Genomic DNA, 20,156 nt, shown 5'->3' with positions numbered 1-20,156 from the left:
ATATGCCTGTTTTTCCTTCCCTGTCTTTTTAACCTTTACCTAAAAGCTGCCTTGCATCCATACTTAGACACATTTTCTTTCCCCAATAAGTTTTCTTTCTGACTCAGTGCTAGGCACACTTGATGAGGCTTCCCTGCTTACTTATTTCTTACGTACAAAATAATCACTTATCCATAAAGAAAAATTTGTAACAAGTTCAGCCAGTCAACAGAATGTGCCTCCTTTCTCTCCATCTTATGTAGGGCCTAGGGAGAAAGAAAAGTCAGAAGATCTCTTACAGATTTTATCTATTACTGAAAAGTTGAGAAATCTACTTTTACTGCAGTTGAATACGTACCTCAACATGGGGGGACCAGACACCCATCCTGATACTGGTGTTGCTTTCAGATGGGACAGATAGCCCACCATGTGGCCTTTGCCCAAAGTCCTGGCTTGTTCTCTCAGTTCTATGTTATGTCAGGAGCACATGTCCTTACACTGGAAGGACATTGTCAAGGAGCATTTCAAAGGATCAAGTAAATTGAAATACTTCCTTACAAAGATTTACCTAAGCCATTTCCCCAGTATCATTCCTTCCTACTCCCCTGCCACAATGGTTTTGATACTGTGCATTTATTTTAATGCCCTGCATGTTTTTGTGAGGACAGAGCAAACTTGGGGAGAGGTTGGAGAGCAGAGCAAAGCATTATGTGCAAGGGTACAGAACTCACTGAGGTTCAGAAGTGTCAGGTTAGTGCTGTTCCTCTAAATACTCAGGTCTAGAATATTTGCCCAAAGCTACTGAGGTCTCTGTATAAGCCAAATAATGACAAACTTGACTTTTCATAAGAATACTGGCACATGGTTTCATAAGGCTTGAGACACTTACACAGGCATAATAAACTCAAGTGTCAAGTACAAATATCCAAGTTTAACAATTTCAATCTAACTCTAATACAACGTAAAAGAGAAAAGAAGGGGAAAAATGTAAACAGAACACCCATCCTATGCACTTTCCCCTGTAAGAGGTATTCACCAGGATTCAGGTGAAAAGTTATTTATCTCCAGCTAAAGCTATGGTAAAATCAGCTCATCATATCAACATTTAGAAACTAGCAGTGAACAAATCTCTCTGCTTAATGACTCATATGCAATTTGAAATGGAAATAGAATAATATGTTTGAAGTCTGTATTATGCATTTAAATAGATTAAAGAGAGACTAAACAACTAGTGATAATATGTGTGCATTAATGCAGGAGAGTATCAAGTCTTTCAAGTCTTCCAGACTGCTAAGAGGCCTCTCTGGTTTAAAACTGGGAGGAGATCTAGCTCACAAAAGAATTAAAATACATTATCCTACAGGGTAAATTCATTATTCCTAATGTGCCAGGATATTTTTGATCCTCAGATGAAAGTTTTGCAGGCTTAGATAAGTAGATCATTTTGGATCTCTGAAGAATTAAAAGCAGATTTGTCCTCCAAGAGAATAGAAAAGGGAGAAGAAACACAGTTCATTAACGAACACCAAACAAATCATCCATGCCCAACACCTGCTCAAGTTTGTGTGGTTTTTTTTTTTTTTTTTTTTTTAGCAGCACCTTTCATGAATTCAGCTTTGCTACTGGAGATCCAGACCTTCAGAGGGTTGGGCAGAGGGTTTCCTGGCACCTGTTCTTGAAGGGAGTGGGATGTCCTGGGCAACAGCCCTTGCCAGAGTTTTAAAATCAGGCAGCATCTCACTTTGGTATAGGCATTGGTGGTGGTATCCGAGATGGGGCAGGTATCTCCAGGGTGCTGCATCCTCCTTCAGTGACTCTGGAGCACGCAACCAAGATATGTGCAATGGATTCTTCCCATCCAGAAATACTGACAGGAATGGGCTCTGTCTGACTTACGTCAGGGAAGTCCTGACTGAAGCAATATGGTAATTATTTTGTTTACAGAGCTTTTTAGCAAGTGTTTTGCTATAAATATTTAGTTGTAATACTGCAATTCTTTCCCTAGCTACAGTGCTGCAAACTGTAGGTAATCTGCTGTTGTTGTGTTTCCACTCTCTTGAGAGTTGCCCAGAAAACCTCAAACCAAGCCTTTGTGAAGAAATGATTGTTTCACTACCTCAGAGGAATGCCATAACTTATGCCGGGTGGATGAGGAAGCCAGGTTCTGATAATCAAGTCATAGTTTGTAGACATAGGAAGACAGACGTGATTCAGCTTTGGGAAATGAGTAAATTAAATTTGCAAAGGCCTCAACTGCAAACAATATACTAAAAAACTGAACTGAAACTTTGAATGGTGTTGCCAAATAGTTAAACCAGGCTGGTTTAAGTTTGACAACAATCTCCAACTAAAAGGCAGTGTGATTTTCAAAGGTAGCCACATGTGTTTGTGGGAGGGAGAGGGAAGAAAAAGGTACAGAACTTTTCTTCAGGTGTCTCAATAGGATCCTCAATTTAAGAAGTATATTTGAACTTCAGCTCAAGATCTTTAAAATATCCTGGGGTCTGTGCCCATACTTCAATGAAATTATTCTATAGTGCATGCCAGAGGCAGACCCCTGGGATGCAGTAAGAATTTATCTGAGGAGGTGTTGTTGCTGAAAAACTTGAAAAAGCTGGACTGACTTGGAGTGTGGCTAAGAAAAGGCTTGGGTGCTTAAGTTTCCATGTCATATGACAAGTGTATCTTCCCCCCAGAAGACTTTTATCAAGTGGGATCAGGACATTTTAGGCTTACTGGTAATGCACCCAGCTGACTCCTGTTCTGGCAGGACCTTGCCTCCTCCCCTCTGCGTGAACTGAGGTCCCCATCTCTGCCCATTCAATTCCTCTTCTATTAGGACATAAAGTCCCTGTATGCCTGAGGCGTCAGTAGCATTACTATTGAACCTCTGCCCAATAGCATTGAAACCTGGAGAAATATATTCAAAAATAGAATGGGGTTCACAGGCTGGGGAAGGGAAGCTGCTATAAAGGAGTGCAAATACCCAAGGAAGGAGCCTTTCTCATGTGCTAATTTAAAACCTCTCTGTAAATGGATGATAATTTCTACATTAAATATACATGTACGTACTGTTAATCTGTTTGATAAATAATTCAGTGCTATAATGCCACTTTAAAAAGCAGGGTGCTAAGCACTGTTTTAGGAGTGCGTTGTATATTATATTCAGCTTCATCCTTTTATATACACCAAACCATCTTTCTTTTTTGTTTTCACCTTTTTTTTAAAAAAAAAAATAAAGAAAACTGAAACAAATTACTCTTGCTTTTTAATTACCCCGTTATCAAATGGAAACTAGTCCACAGTGATTGCTTGTTCATCCCTCTGCTATGACTGGACTATCAGATTAAACTTTAATGGACTTCAGGTCCTTTAAACTGACAGGGATCGTATGGAACCTTGTTTGTAGTGCTGTGATAAGCATTTCCCTCCCCTCTCTCCCAGTGCCCCCGCTGTTTAATGGGGACTCCCCTTGAAGGTGGGATGCTCAAGCCCACACAAGGCCATGGGGGCATGTCCCTTGCTTGGGGCAACAACACCCGTCTGCAACCACAGCTGCAGAAACTATATGTGGCAAAAAAAGGATTGAGCTGCTGTTGGTTTGGGACGGCAGGCATTGCAATGGAAATCAGACTTTTTACGTCCTATATGAAATCTCCTTTGTAATGAGATATCTTGTCCTACTGGGGAAAGCTGGGTGTGAAATAAATCATCAGATGAGGGAATGAGGGCAGTGTCAATATTAGTCTGGGTTTTTAAGACTAACTGAGCTACAATCCTCATTCAGTAGAGCGATTTGTTGGAAACTGCCTTTCTGAGCATGGGGACTAAAGACAAAATTTGCTGAGAGCCCCTGTGGCTTTCTGGCTGCCTCCTGAGGCTGTGTGGGCAGAGGGAGAGTCCTCTCCTCAGGACTGAAGGGGTGACATTGTCCTTTCCCCACTGTAATGGGAGGAATATTCTTCATTGTTGGCTGATGGTAGTGGGATCACCATTATTGAGGGGCCATGTTGTGCAGGAGGGTTACATAAATCAGGGCAGCAACCTGAAGATTTCTAAGGACATGCAATAACTTTGCTTTCCTGTAGCACACAGAGATTTAACTCTTGTCCTAGACATGGCAAATTTAGAGTGGCGGCAGCCAGAGATGCTGCAGCAGTGTTTTGTCAGGCGTGTAAAACTCCAGCCTTCAAAGCACCAGCAGAAATGGATACTGTCGAACCAGGTATGTTTTGACATCAGAGAGCTGCCCCTGGATGCTGTTTACAGATGGAGGTTGCTGACCTTTGAATGAACAGCTTCGATATTAAGTCTATGAAGAGCAACATCCCTTTCTTTCTACGGGTAGATTTCTCCCAAACCCAGTGCTTGTCTTTACTTCTCACTGAAAAAAAATTACACCCATACTACTGGCAAAAGGGCAAGGCCCTCCTATGAAGAGAACCTTGATTCACAAATTAAAATTATGAGTGATTCAGGCATGTTGCCATTTCTCTGTGAGGACTCTAATCATGAGGGGTTTGTGAAACCTGAATGTTTCACGGATTGCACGATGAGTTATTATCAGTCCAACAGTTTCTATCAGAAAGTATAATTTATAATCAGAGCTCTCTGTTCCTTCTTCAGATGCTTCAATCACCCAGGTGGGACAGAAACAACACACGAGGTCAATGGCTAATCACACAGCCACCTATGAGGCAATCCTTTATCACTCGAGCGTTATTCATCCAAACTGTTCTAAGCATATTTATTAACAAATACCTGCTATCATGATCAGCTCACTAATGACTCACTTCCAGTCTGGATAATTTTCAGAAGGGGAAAGGATGGTGGAAGAATTGTAATTGCAACATGATGAGAGTACCCCCCACCTTCCCCTCCCTTGCCACTACAGGAGCTGAAAGGGGTAATTGGATATTCATATAGGAATAGGCTGAGAAGCTAAATCAATCCACAGGTCAGTCAAATGCTCTATCTTTTCTTCACAGCAAACTTTAAATGACTGTTGCAAGGCAATCATTTCCAAAATTACTTTTTTGTAAAAGCATTTCAGTTACTGAGATGTTTCAGAAATACTACAGATAAAAGGTGAAGAGCCTTTGGACAAAAGGATTATCTGCACAGGAATTATCAGTGCAAGAGATATTTGTTCACACATAGCATTAGGAAAGCAAATTATGTAGAAGATATAGGTGACAAGGAACACATGACGTTGAGAGTTACCTCATTGGGTGCTAAAAGTCAGCATTACCATCAATACGGATTATGCAGCCAGTTAGTCCCCACAGTAGATTAATATGGGAGTTACAGCCCCTATCAAACATACAAGTTACTCAAAAGACTGTTCAATTACTGAAAAGATTTAGGTGACTTTCTGGGGTCCCTGTCAGATCTTTATTTATTAATACATTTTTGATTTTAAAAGTTAACTGTTTTCTTTGTAGAATGTCAAAAGAATTTCCATTGTATGTGATATATGAGTACTGCAAGTATTTTATTCAATGCTAAAACATATTTTCCTCCTTTTCCATTGTGATCAACTGAAAGTACACTAGGATTTTACAAAATAGAGCTCACAGTAGCAGGATGATTTTTATTGTCTATATCTTCATTTCCTTGTTTCATTTTACTGGTTTTGTGCAGTCATTTCCAGAATTCTCTAACATGGCTGTTTTTCTTTCTGAAAGATCACTGTAACTCAGTGAATTGAGCTGTATGACAATATTCCTGAATCTGGGATCTGATCAGTAGTAGAAACAAGTATTTTCTATGACCAATAATAGGTAAAAATAATTGACTGCATTAGACCGCACCACAGAATATTAATGGAAGCAATGAAGCTAGAGAGAAGAAAAGGTATATTGAGCAAATTGTTTGTCTCGATACCTCCCTCTTTTCCTTTTTATGTCTGATAATCCTGAAAAATTGTTTTTCTAAGCACCAACCAGGTACAGCATAAGCAGAAATAGGATGAAGTATGTAGCACCTGGCAACATTTCTGAACCTTGAGCTGAAATGACAACTGTGAAAGGACCAGAAGGGAAGTGCAATTTCTACAAAAGAATCCCTGTCATGCCTGCTAATTAATGCCCCTGGCATGTGGACCTCTGTCCCTATCACACTGGGCAGAAGCTGAAGCTGTCTACTCATCTGGGGCAAGTCACCACAAGGGTTATGAGGCTTTAATATCTCCTGCAGTTTTGTCATGTTTTTTTGCAACCCAGGACAGGATCATCAGTGCAGGGAAATGCTCAAGGAGGGAAGCCAAAAAATAAAAAAATTGTTGGAAAACAAGAGAACAGAAAAGCAAAATCACATAGCAGTAAGAGGTAACAAGAAACACATGAAAATGAAAACTACCTCCATGTATGTCAATATTTGCCATCTCCAGCAGTATGACCTCCAGAACAAAGGCGATGGGTTCCCTGCTGCCTAGTGACAGAAATGAAAACAAACATTTCCTACAACCCAAGCCCAGCTTCAGTGCTTGCAAGTAATCTCTTATTTATATATTCTGCTCAGAGGATAACCTTAGCTCCAGAAACGCCTGGCATTTCAGCAGAACAAGCCCCTCTTTGGGAGGCACACAATGGCCGAGTGGCAGGCACGGAGCTCCCTGCTGTGTGCTGCAGGAAGGGTTGTGATTTCCCTTCTTGGTTTCTCTGCATTTGCAGGGGTATTACTCTTTATTCATGAAAACAAAAGGAGGAATGCAGTGCATATGTTCCCACCTTTTTCTCCTCTGCTTCAGCATATTTAACAATTACCATGAGATCCCATGCTGCGGACATGACTTCTCACCTTCATCCTTCTATCAAAAATGCAATTGCAGGATCACTCCCAGCAAATTAGTCAAATCAATGACTCGGTTGTCATTAGATGAGAATGTAACACAAAATCACATTACTTTTCACATAGGCTCCCCAGAAACTACAACTAGCTGATGAAAATGCTTTTGATGAAATAGTACCTGAGAGTGAAGTCTGGTGGTACTTTGAAATGACCCTCATCTCCCACCCTGCCTACACCCATGAGCAATCCCTCTCTGTCCTGCCCACACTTGTGAGCAATCATGCCACGAGCTGCTCCGACACCAAAACCTCTGTGTCTCCTAGGAAAAGATTAAGTTTTGGCTAGCTTGGCTCCCTAACCTGACTCAAACCTAGTCACCTGAGCTGTAGGGATGTGTGGCCAAGGGATAGAGGAGAGGAGCGTGGGACAGCAGTGGCCCTGCCTTGCCCTGCCCCACAGCACTGGGGATTGGTACCTCATCCTCCGTGTCAGCTCTGACTGCATGGCCCGGAGCAGACTGCTTGGCCTCTGACAGCTCTGATGAAATTCAGGAGGATTGCTCCCCAGTTTGCGTGGGAGCCACTGCTGTCACGCTGAACATCACGCAAAAATTTGGCAGGCTCCCACTTGCTCTCCCTCCTGACATGGAGCCTCCCACTTGTTTTGCTGCTGTACTACGCACACAGATAAAGTCTTCAGGCGTGTGTTTCCTAAGTGCTTGTAAAGGCTGTATATTAGGGTTTGGAATAAATTGTAATGCCTTACAAAAAGGGGACAGCAAGGTGAGAAATAAAGAAAAATCATTCTGCTTTCATTCCCCCACTGCGTGAATTTCTGATTTCCAAGCAGCCCCAAGAAATGCAGCGCTTCAGCCTGGCCCCAGTACAGTGGCAACATGGAAGCGAGAGATGTTTGAAGAAAGCTGGACTCCTCCAACACCGTGCACCTTCCCGGGACTGGCAAGGGGGATAGGCTAACTAACTTCTCCATTTGGGATCAGCTCCGTCAGAGGACAGCCCCATTGGTATTCTTGTCACTGAGGCGTCTATTCCTCCACCTCTCGGCGTGAGGGACAACTCGACAAGGGGCAGATGCTGCTCGGGAGGACCATGCCGTTGGTCCGGTGGATGCTGCATGCCTGGTCTCCCTCTGCTCTCTGCACAGGGGCAGTGTGGGAAGATGGATTCATTTGCAAATGTAAATACCGGCTGTCAGAAAGGGCAAGGGATTAGCTTTACATATGAAGGGAGGGGTGGCACTGCATGCTGTCAGGCTCATTAGGGAAGCAGAGCCAGTGTAGCTGGGCCATTTGCTAATGCTCTACCCACTCCATCCTTCCTTTGTCTGTTTAACAATTCTCTGGCTGAGGCCAGCCTCCCTGCACTTTGACGTTTTCCCTTCAAAAAAACCCTATAGCCCAGATTAATTTTCAGATAGGTCAAGAAATCCAGTACACGTGCAAAAAGGATCTGTGGATACGACATGTGTTTCTTTTTACAGTAAACCTAGATGGAAAGGAAAACGCAGCTGATAACAGTGTTTTCTGTGCACACACCACAGGCACTGCCCATCACCAGTCACATTCTCTAGTGGTGTGTTGCACTGACACATGGAGGATCTTTGCACATCCTTCAGCCAAAGCAAGAGCAAACAAGGTAAAATGTACGGACTCAAACTTCTTCCTCACATCCCTCACCTAGGTCCATGCTTTAAGGAACAGTAATTTAGATAGGAGATAAGACAGACCTAAACCTGTTTCTGAAGCTCAGGCAGATCTGAGATTGCTACTGCTGAAAGAGGCCCTTCTAGTCCCCTCTCTAGCCCTGGTCACACATTTCATCACCAGCCTCGTATCAGCAGTGGCAATTGCGTGATCACATGGCAAATGTGATGCCAAGCCATGCCAAAAATCAGACTTGTAGGAGAACACCAGATTTCAGCAGGATCCATGGGCTGAGTGCATTCGTTGCACAGCCACCTGATTAAATGCATAATATTCAGTGTGAACATGCAGCTGGATGTGGGAGAGTGTGGGTGGGAAAGGGTGGAGAGCCTAGTCAACATCAGGTTCCTGCCTCCTGAGACGTACAGCAAAAGCTGAATTACCTTGCCAGGAGCTTGTATTGTGCTAGCCATCTTGGGCACAACAGGCACTTCAGACCAGAACAGATGTGGTACAGAAACACACTTGAGAATTTCACCATCCACCTCCTTAATCAAACCCATAACTTTAGCTAAAACCCAGTTTTTGCTTTAAAAAAATCGTATTCGTTACCGCTAAAACTGTGGATCACTGGCTTGTGAAAGGATGTTCCCCTACTCTGCAGTTTCTTTCTCATTGAAATCCCTTACTTCTCCACAAGCATTTATAATAATGTAAACCTAAAATTCTCTTTAAGAGGTATTCTGTAAAAATTAGCTGAAAATTGCCCAAAAATCAAATATTCTTGAACAGCACATGTGCACACCAACCACAGAGTGCTCACATTCCCCCTGCATGCCAGGACACTGTGCTGGAGAGGGACTTTGGTTTAGAGCTCCTTGGAGCCTGGCATGGGGTAGGCTGGGGGATCTCCAGCTTTCTCCCTCCAGCTCTACTATTTCCACCACAGCCCTGATGGGGCTTGAATGCCAGTTTCCAAGTGATTTATTATACTAAAAATAATATTTATCCCACAGCTTAGCACCTTGCAAGCCTTTCTGGAGGAGAGTGGGAACACACATTTCTCACTAACATAGTGATTAAGAAAGTCACCAACTTTCTGTCTTTTATTCCTTGCTGTGTTTGATACTAATAGGATTCATAGTGTGCATGCACTAAGTATTATGCTTTTAGGAGGAGTTTCTCTAGGCAGGAAAGTGGGTGCTGGATGGGTTTCTGTTCTCCCTGTTTAACAGGTGAAGAGCGCACTCCAGGCTTCTCTGTAAACCCTTGATTTTTAATAGGGACTAGGCTCTTCATAGTGTGAAGGTGAGGAGGAGAATTAAAATCAGTTTTTCTAATTCTTCAATAAATGCATGCAGAAGGTTTTGTATTAAAAATCCCTTTTCACATTCACACAAAAGAATTTGCATTTACATGCTTCCATGCTGAGGAAGCCTGTGGTTTTATCACCTTGTCTTTCTGACTGTGAGAGCTGGGGTCATGATGCCCAGGTTTAACCACAGTTTCTCATCCCATAAGAGGTAGACTTTCGTTATTTTTGTTAAAAACTGCACATTTGCTTGCAAATACTACATTGAGGCACAAACAATGGTATATAGCAGAATATACATTTTCTGTAACAACTCATGCAAACTAAACATCATTCACATTAGAGTTCAGACAAGAATACATTAAAATACATGCAAAACAGCCAAATGAGTTGTAGACTGCTATATTGATGGTTTTATTTTCTTTATTATTCCTTTAACTCTGGCTTTGAGCTAATAAGCCATATTATGTACTTCCCTGCACTGAGAAAAAAAATAATTACATTTGCTAGGAGAAAAGGATACTATATTACTTCCCAGACCACCTAAGACATTTTCCTATTTCTGTGGGTTTTATAAACGGACTTTATATTGTTTTGAAAATATGTTAATACATAAATGCATAAAAATTATTCTCTTGCCTGCAGCAGACAACTTGGAAAAAAAAATCTGTGTGGAATAGCTGTATTCTCTGAAGACTGCTAAGAGTCTGGACAGTGCCATTGCTTTTTGTGAGAGGTGGAGGTGACAAGCAATAAAAAGGTCAGAAGTGTGTGAAGAGTACAAAATAAATGGAAGTCATAGCAGCTCAAGGTTTAATATAATTTTTATATGTTTTGTCCTAGGAATGGTAAGAGCTTCAAAATACAATGGAATTTTGCCCGTCTTGAATTTAGCTAATCTTTTAAAACATATGATTATCTTTTCTTAATTCAATGACTTTTCACTCTCATACCCTTCTGTTCTTCTGGTTCTTGATGTTCAGCATGATCAATTACCGTGAGGAAATGCAGAAGCAGAAAATATGAGGAACTTAATTAAATTACAAATCTCCTTAGAAATCCATGCAGTCTACTATTGCAAGCCAAAAGTCATTGAAGACTGTTCCGATCACCTTTTGGATCCAAATCTGAAATGGACACTACCATTTTCTTCCATTTTATGATCTGCCAGGGTTTTCTCTCCCCTTTACAATTTCCTTCCCTGGAAGAGGAGCTAGGCTCTTCATCGAGTGTACAAGTAGATTTTCTTGGTCAGTAAAATGTAGCCTAGGTTCTGTTTCATTTTGGTTTTCCTGCAAAAATGTTTTACACAACTGAAGAAAGATGGAGAATTGTTCTAGTCTCTTAAATTAATTAAATTCTTATATTTACCTGCTCTTACAGTTTTGGAGGGTGCCTGGGCACAGGAAGATGCTTTTCAGTGTTGAACGGTGGCATAATTTCTATATTTTTTGCAAGATATGGTAAAGGTAGGTATCAAAAGAAAGAACTGACACTATCCATATTTGCTCATATATGATTCTAACCTCACTCTGCATCAAAAAGATGAAGGTTTCCTCATACAAATGCCTTTGAAATTAACTGTAATCTATCTCTACTTGACTTAAAAGCCAAAAAGTTGGGTAAGACTGGGAATTCAGGGTTTCTCAAAATTGCCAGTATTGATAAAACCCCCCTTTTTTTAATTTGGCATTTCAAACAGCAAAGTTTGAGAACTGACCCCTATGTTTTGTTATTCCCCAGTTTTCAGACAAAAATAACTTTAAACATATTCCCTGTTAAATAGAAGTTAATCCTACACAAAGAATAAAGACTTGGCTGTGAAAGTGTTTTTTGCCCTGCTTATAAGGCTCCTGGGGGAAAAAAAAAGGTAATATAAATGCATCAAAAGAACGATGCAAGAGTCTAAGTCTGCAAATACCTGCACCTGCATTTATATGTGGAAAGTAAGATCCTGGCCCAAGAAAAATTGGAGGAATTTCTGCCCTCAGCTCCAACAAGATCATTGTTTCTCCCTGTGAACAGTCAGACTAAATGAGAAGGACTGGGCATAATCAGCTACTTCGCAAATGCAACTATTTTCAAGGGATTGTGCCCATGTTTTTAATTCTCTCCTAAAGTAAAGATTAATTATTTCCAAGTGTCAATTTTATTACCTTGCTAATTTGTCTGTGTATGAATCACTATGCCATCTGGGCACATAATAATGTAAGCACCACTCATTTTAAAAAGGGCTCAACCAAGCAAAATGCTGAACGTCCTTTGCAGAGATTAAGTTCTTAGACAGGAGCAGAGGAGGCTCAGCAGCGGCCGGTGGGGCAGTCAGCATTGAATCCCCAGCTGTTCCCAGCACAGAGCTACATTAGTGGAACTGAAAGAGCCATCTCCTGGTGTGAAATTCTGCGAAAGTTTCTGGCTGAAACGTTAAGAGCAAAAGGAGGAGGATACCATGAAGGTTTTCCAGTTTACATTGAAAGGGAATTGTTTTTTCTCATTTAATAAAAACATAATCAATATTTTTCAGAGTCAGGAGTGACAATCACAAGTAATCTGCTTAGATTGCATGATGTCCAAGTTACATTGCTCCCCACATCTTTATCTTTCACACATTATGTCAGAAAACAGAGTGGTTATTGACTTAAGCAGTGCAGCATTAAAAGTCAGAACTGAAAACCAGTGCCATCCAGTTGTGCTCTGCTATTTCCCAGATGGAAGCTGGCAGAGATGTAATGCCTTCAGCTTCAAGTCAGCTGTGAAATGTGGATCAAAATAGGCTTTGAGGAAACTATTATCATTTGTGTTTGTGGCAGAAGCACCCAGCAGCCTGGCAAAGTGAATCTCAATTTAGACAGATCAAATCCAACTCAGCTTTAAGAAGGAGAAAAACTAACTTAATGACAGTTTCTTTATTTTAAACCATTGCCAGGCCACATCTTAGGATTTGCCTTAAACACTTCGTATCAAATGATGTGTCATGTGCTCCACTTCCCAGACAGCTGTAGCTTCCCTGTAAATATTTTGTATGTCTTCAATTAAACATCTGTGTTGTTGGCGTGCTGCAGCCCATGACTGACCTTGACTCCTATCAGAATAATGCACACCTCAGGGCATTCCAGCTTCTGAAATCTCATTTGAATAAATCACTGACTTCATAAATAGGGACATCTCACGATTGGGTATAAATGTTAAATGGATCTTCTCCAGGAATAACAGTCTGGTGGAGGCACACTTCCCCTTATATGTACTCATGTTTAGCTTCAACAAACATGTGCAACGCATACGATGGCAATATGCAGGAACAGAAGGTGTCCATCTTCTTGAAGAAGCAAGGCCTGAATGGGAACTGACTGGTGCAGGTTTCGTCCAAAGAAATTCAAAACAGGCATCCAGAACGTGAAAGCTTCAGAAATCGCATCTTTCTGCTGCTTGGCAGGAAGTGAAGTTACTGTCCCCATGAAAAATGCCTTATACACTCACTGTAATAGTTTGGATATCTTTATGCCCAGGTGAATACAAAGTGGATTTTTTTGATTTAATACCAGACAAAATATTTAAAAGTGGTGACACTCATGCTGTGTGTATCAAAATGCAAACGGGGAAAAGAAACTATGAGCTCTATTACACCAGGACAAAAGATTACAAGAGGGGAGTTGTGAAAATGAAGATAAATAAATGGGATGCAGACCTGGTTTGCCACACTACGCAAATCAAACTGCCATTCTCTCCAGTATTAATCACTCAGCATCATCAGACTGAATTTTTCTCAGAATTCAAATTAAGGGTCTGGATTCTTATTTCAAGATTCAACACCTCTATAACTATCTGAAAAACTACTCTATTAGAACAGCAGGGAAGATGGAAATAGTGCATCAAGGATCAGAGCTGGCCCTGCACATGTCTCAGAAATGCCTGACACAGAAGACGTTTAAAGAGATGGTTTCACAGCAGGCACACAAAATCAGCAGACAAGTTGCAAAGAATTAGGTGACAAGAACTGAAAATCTGTAAACATCAGAAGATAATCACGTGCTTCACAGCAATCCTAAACATGCTTAAAAATAGATGCTTCTCTGACCTGGGAGCTGCTGAGCCCTGTATCTGTCTCTGGGAGCCATCCAAACGCTTTTCCAATTAAAACTGCTATTAGCAGCAATGCAAGCCGGGGCTCAGGCATTCCATGAAAATGGGCCAAAGACACTACTGTTTTTCTTATGACAATGAATGCTTATTAACTCTTGCTCATTGTGATGGAGAGCCAGCAGAAAACTTCACTAAACTTATGGGGAAAAAAAAAAACCAAACACATATTTGATCATCACCAATAATGAAACTTGGCAATTCAATTTTGGTGACTTTAACGGAGGGGGGAATAGTCTAGCAACTTATATAAAATCTTAATGTGCCACTAGCAAGTAGAGCTAAATTGAAAAAAGATTAAACCAAATGGTATTTTACTTCATGTTTTATCTCAGTATCCCATCACATCTAATGCCTAGAATTAAGCCTGGTGCCACCACATAGCTGGTTCTCTTTAGCCGTGCTCAGCCACTGCAAGTGTTTACTTATCACACTGCTCTGTATTGCTGTGGTGAGTCCACAGTGCAAGCCTGACACCTGCTCAAAAACTGCTCTTGTGTTTGCATGTGCGATGCATCCAGTAACAGGGTCGATGGCTGTGGTCTGGGAAAGTAATTACAGCTATTGCATGACATCAGTAGTTAAGATTCCTGGTCATTAAAGTCTAATAATAAAATCCAGGTGGTTCTAGTAGTGGATTTTGACTAAATTAATAGGGATATTATTTTGTGACCTCCCCTTCAGCTTCGCTGGAACCTGTTTCACCTATTTAAATCCAGTCAACAACACAATGCCAGGTTGTCAAGGGAGGCCACAAACCTCATGGGCCTCAGCTCTCCCTTCTTTCCCCAAGCTGTCCTGGGTAAAGAAACACTGCAGATGCCTGTGGAAACACAAAAGGAATTGCTTGCATGGAAAAGACCCCTCCCCCTGAAGAAAAATATCATTATGCAAAGGGAAATTCTGCTCTTGGACTTCCTCTCCAGAATGGGGGGTGCCAGATGGATGGTGAGCAGTGTGAATTCAGTGGGGCTGGCAGGTGAAAAGTTTGAATCATCCAACAACAGAGCAACAGGTTTGGGAAATGAGCCAATGTCACTGTTTACTTAGTCTCCAGGCAATTAAGTTTCCTAATCCTAGTGGACCTAGCCAGGTCCACACATGAAACTCAGACACCACCAGGTAAGGGACGTTGCCTTCTGGACTCCCTGAAGAGCTGGTGGTGGTGGTGATGGGGTGGCAGCAGTCTCTGGGTGGTCATTCACGCATGACGGGAACGTGCTGGGGCTATGTGCACACTGGGGCACCCAGCTGTCCATGGCTTTCCCCCTCAGCTGTCTTCCTCCTGCACTTCAACACTCTGACTTCACACCTGCCCTGCTTCCGTGTGCAGAAGAAAGATGAGAGCGCTGAGTCCTTAGAGCTAAAATGAAGAGGAGGAGAAATCACCTTCCCTATGAAAAGCAGCCAGGAGAAACTGAAATTACTGGTTTCTGCAGCGCTGAAGAGCTCAAGCAGCATCTCAGTTGTGCACATTCTTCCTCACAGTTTCCAAGTGCTGGAGTCTAGCAGTGTTGGGTGATGCTCCTTTTGTCAGGCTCCTCTCCCGTGGGTTGTTTCTGGGTCTCTCCCCCATGCAACACTGCTCTTTGGCCCTATTTCACCAGGCAGGTGACCATTGTCCCAGAAAAGAAAAGTATGTGGCCACCGAGATGTCAAGAAAACACCATTTTTTGGCCCCTTGGAGAAGTGTTAATGGGCTGTCTAAAAGATTTTACCACAGAGCAACACAGGCTAACACAGTTAAAGTTTTACCCAGGCATGTGCTAAGCTTTACCCACATGATGTCACGGCTTCCCATTGCCCTGCCTACACTTTTATGCTGCCTCAATGGTAAGTGCAGGAGCTGCTGCCTGGCTGCTCAGTTGCCTGCAGAGCCTACAGCTTGTCAGCCTCCCCAGCCTGCAAATCATCAGGTTCATGACTTCATGAAACAGGTCACACACTCCAGCAGGTCAGAGGTGAGCAAGTCTTGGCCGAGTTCTGCAGGGGAAAATTTAGGGCTGCCTGCCTGCTGCTTTGAGGCCAGGATTATCTTGCTGTTGGTCTTAATTTCCTTCAGAAACTTGGGAGGAAACTATCGGTACTTCTTCTCCCACACTGCTCTCAATTTTATTTTATTTTTTACTAGGTTTTTTTAAAAACTCTTTTTTTATCAGTTTAATCAGAAATTCCTCTATGGGCATGCCAGCTTTTTTTACTGAAGGGGCACTTTTTTTTTTTGATAAGGAAGAGAGGTTGTACCTCTCATTCCTAGTCTGGTGATGGGTACAACCCTCCCCTTTGGCAAGTCTCCCTACAATCCTCAGGCAATTACAGGACACATTCTTCAGCTATCAAATAGCAGGTTTGAAACTTTTCAAGTGCTGTCGGTCCTACTTGCTGTAATTTTGAAGGGTATAAGATCCCGAGTAGACGAGAATTTCCATATCAGGTCCTCAGGGCTCACTGCAACTTCAGATCCCTGTGAGGGCAAAGCCCCGTGCCACAACAGGGGCTTTATGAGTGAAACAGCTATCAGGGTTTCAGGTGATGAAAGGAGAGATGTGCGTGCTTGCCCCTCGTGTTATATGGTTATACACATGCTTGCTAAGAAAGCTAGATCTGTGTTAGACCTGTTAGCAGATTTATGGCTTGCTTTGCAATGCTGTAGGTTATTTGGAGAACAGCACAGTAGCTTCCTGTGCTGTTATTTTAAAGCAGGTTTTCTGTTACCATCGATCACAGAAGCTGTCTGTAAGATGAGATCTTTCCAAAGCTTAAGTCTCTATGTGAGGGCTCAGAGGGACCCCCACATCCAAGGAAAGATATGTGCTCTGCTCTGGGGGGGGTGTGTGTAAAAATAAAGTCAACATAAGCTGTTTGTCCTTGAGCAACTTCAACAGTTTCAATTTCCTAGCAACAGAAAATTTTGCCTGTGACAGAAATGACAATTGCCCTTCAATTCAGTGAGGAAATGGTTCCTCCATGCTCCAAGTAAGATTTGTGTGCCTATGCCCTACATTCCTATAGGGTGCAATATACCACTTTCAGGGATGCTCTTGGTAATCAGTGTGTAGCTGAAAGTAGAAGTGCTACCACCTAGTATCTTGGAAAACATATTTTAGATGTGAAAAGTATACTCAGTTTATATGCTAGAAATTAATCTCTGCCTTCAAATGTACATCTTGGGAAAAAAAAAAAAAAAAGGAATGAAAGAATGAACCTTAATATAACACTTTGCTGAATATTTTCAGGTTCTGGTAAAATCTCTTTAGAAACATACAGAAGAATGGCACCATCAGAAAGAGCTACAAAGGCAGCATCCATGTGAATATGTGTATCTAATTGTTTGTCCCCCTCCTTTTTTTTTTCTTGTGGCAGAGCCTACATTTCCAAAGTAGGAAATGAAGTCTTTCCTCACAGCTGGTTGAGGGTGGGTGGGCCCACATACTTTTAAAAAGTATATCTGTAAGTCAGTGAGTCCGAAATGAGTTCCCGGTAATCATCTGCCTCTGTCCTTTGCTTAACACAGGACAAATGGATGTTCCTAGTTCCTACACATCACATTTTATAAGGGATTATTATGAGAAAAGCTTATTAATCTTGTCAAGTTGCTCAGAATGTTGTTTGAAGGATTATTTAACAGCAGGTTCTCTCTTTTTTCCCCTCTTATCCATTTTATGCCTTTTCTGTTTGCTCAGCAGTTTACAACCTTAGTCATGGTATGTTGCATCTCCCACAGAAATGACAGTGCTTTCAGTGACGAGCATTTGACATGCTACATGGAGCAACTATAGGAAAAGGTAGGGCTAACAGGGGACCGGGGCAAAGACAAGGACAGCTTTGCTTTTCTTCACATTCTAGAAAAGTGATCAGGGTAATTTAATTATCTAAAGTTTTTACAAATGAGGTTTGGATTAGTTTTGATGGCAGTTTTATTAAGGTAAGCATTTTTCTTTTTTTTTTTTCCTTTATAGTCTATATATGTGTACCTTTCTCCAGGTTTCTGTCCTTCCCAGCTCTTTGGCTGTCCTATCTGTCTTGCAGTTTGCCTCACCAGCAATTCATCTTTCCTCTTTCAAAAACACCCTCCATTTGCGCCCTCTCCCTAACTACTTATAGTCTCATGTGAATTGCATCTAATAATTTCTCACCTTTATAATGTGTCAGTTTGGGAGGGTTCATTTCTCATACTCATGATAAAGCTGATTTCAACAAGAAAAAAATAGATTACAGGTTCATAGATACCAAAAGGAAACAACATTAGGTGTGCTACAACAGAGATGCATTGAAACCAACTAGAAACTGTAGCCATACTATGTTATGATCTGTGATGATCCAAAATATTTTTTACCAGCAAGAAAATAAGAAAACAGCTTTGATGAGCTGCATCGAAGTTAGAAATAGTTGAATATCTGAGTGTAGAGTAATGTTAATTTAACTGTGCTATTAATTAAAGACTAACTGCTGTCACCCTATGTTTAGGAAGATGCTTTGATCTAACTGCATGTCTGAGATATGAAAGTTAAATGATAAATGGTATTTAACACATCTGATAGGTATGTTTTACAGAGAAAAACTACAAAGTGATTATAGTAATAATTTGTGTTTCTTTTCTGGTGTGTTCTCAAATATCTTTTATTGTGGGAGATGTACTATAAAGGAGAAGGACTAAGTACTGCCATCAGTTGATCACAGTAACAGGTGTCATTCCTGTCTGTCAATCACAAACTGTTGTCAAGAAAGTAAAGACACAAAAGGAACTGATAATTGAAAAAAGAGCTACCATGATGAAATAAAGCTCTAAAATGACATAGGTATCAGTGATGAATAATGTGGTGATGTGCAAGAATATAATTTGATCATGCTGTAGAAAATCAAAATATATCCTGATAAGCATCAGTTGTTGCCTCTCGGGTGGCTTGGCTGGGAGGTCACATTTCACCTCAAACCGAATTGATATGGCTGCATGTCTACATATGTCTGTACACATGTGTGCAGTCCTGCCCCAGTGGTTCTGCCCCCCCCACCTTTCACCTGTGTCCAAGAGGGCAGAGCCATTCCCTGCTCCTCTGCCATCGCTCTGCTGCCTCCCAGCCAGAGCTGCCTGAAACTCCCCAAAATACTGAACTGAACTCTAGGAAAAAACATACGTATCCCAAATTCAGAAGACACTAGAAATTTCTGATTTGAGAGCAGTTTTTCCTATATCTCCTTTATGGAAGGAAAAATAAAAGAGGTTGCAGATTGTTTTGGCCTCAAGAAATAAATCTTATGCTTTATAGATTTTCATGAGATCTCTCACTGTTCTCATTTTGCAAATCCTCTGTGTTTCTGCTTTTTGCAGAACTATACATACATTTTTCCCTTAAGATATCCAGCTTTTTCTTTAGTGGAACTAAGGGGTCATAAGTCTAGCTATGTGGCAAAGCAGCAGACAGATATCTGAAGTCCTCTGATTAATATACATATATTGCAGAGTTTCAGGCCAGAATAAGCATTATTCAAAATTACAAGCCTCCAACTTAGAGAATAGCTAACAGAAATGCTGACAGAAACTAGAGCTTCTCTAATAACAAGAGAGTGCAAACAACTTGAAAATTTGTATGCCCTTGAACTATTAATTATTCTGCCTTGGAAGGATTAAAAGGACTTCTGACTGACCCAAGTTCTGCTTTGAAAACAGAGAGAGAAATACAGTATTCCCTGAGTCCCTGACTAGTTTAAGTATGTATTTGTTAAATTTAAGACCTGCCAAAGCCCAGCTATTATTTTCTAGCTGCTTTGTACCCAGCAGCTTCTTACAAGAAGTGACTTATGGAACATTTCAGGGCTTTTATACCAGCAACAATAACTGTCATAAAACTTGTGGAATATGACATTAGACTGAAATATCTGCAGCATATGTTCTGACAACATTCTGTGTAACAGCAAAAGACCCATGAAAGGTTTTAATACAATTAACAATGCCATTGAAAATCCCTGGAATAGCATTAAACTCGATAGACATTCTGTGAAATAAACCAACACAAATTACTGTTAACTTTCCTTATTAAAGTCAAGTATTACTCAAAAAAAAAAAAAATAGAGCAGACTTTCCCACTAACACAAGAACAGAGGATAAAGAGTTCAGTGTCAGAGAAGTATTAGACTCCTTTTAATATTTACAACAATTGAAATAATTCATTTACTAACTCGTTTTGCCTATGACAATTCCAGCTATTAATCTCACCCTAGTTTTCATTTGACTTTGAACAGATATTTGGCAATTTCCAGTAAGGAAAAAAAATT

Source organism: Athene noctua, chromosome 4, assembly GCF_965140245.1.
Source record: "Athene noctua chromosome 4, bAthNoc1.hap1.1, whole genome shotgun sequence".
Lineage (NCBI taxonomy): Eukaryota > Metazoa > Chordata > Aves > Strigiformes > Strigidae > Athene > Athene noctua.
This window is presented reverse-complemented; position numbering follows the sequence as displayed.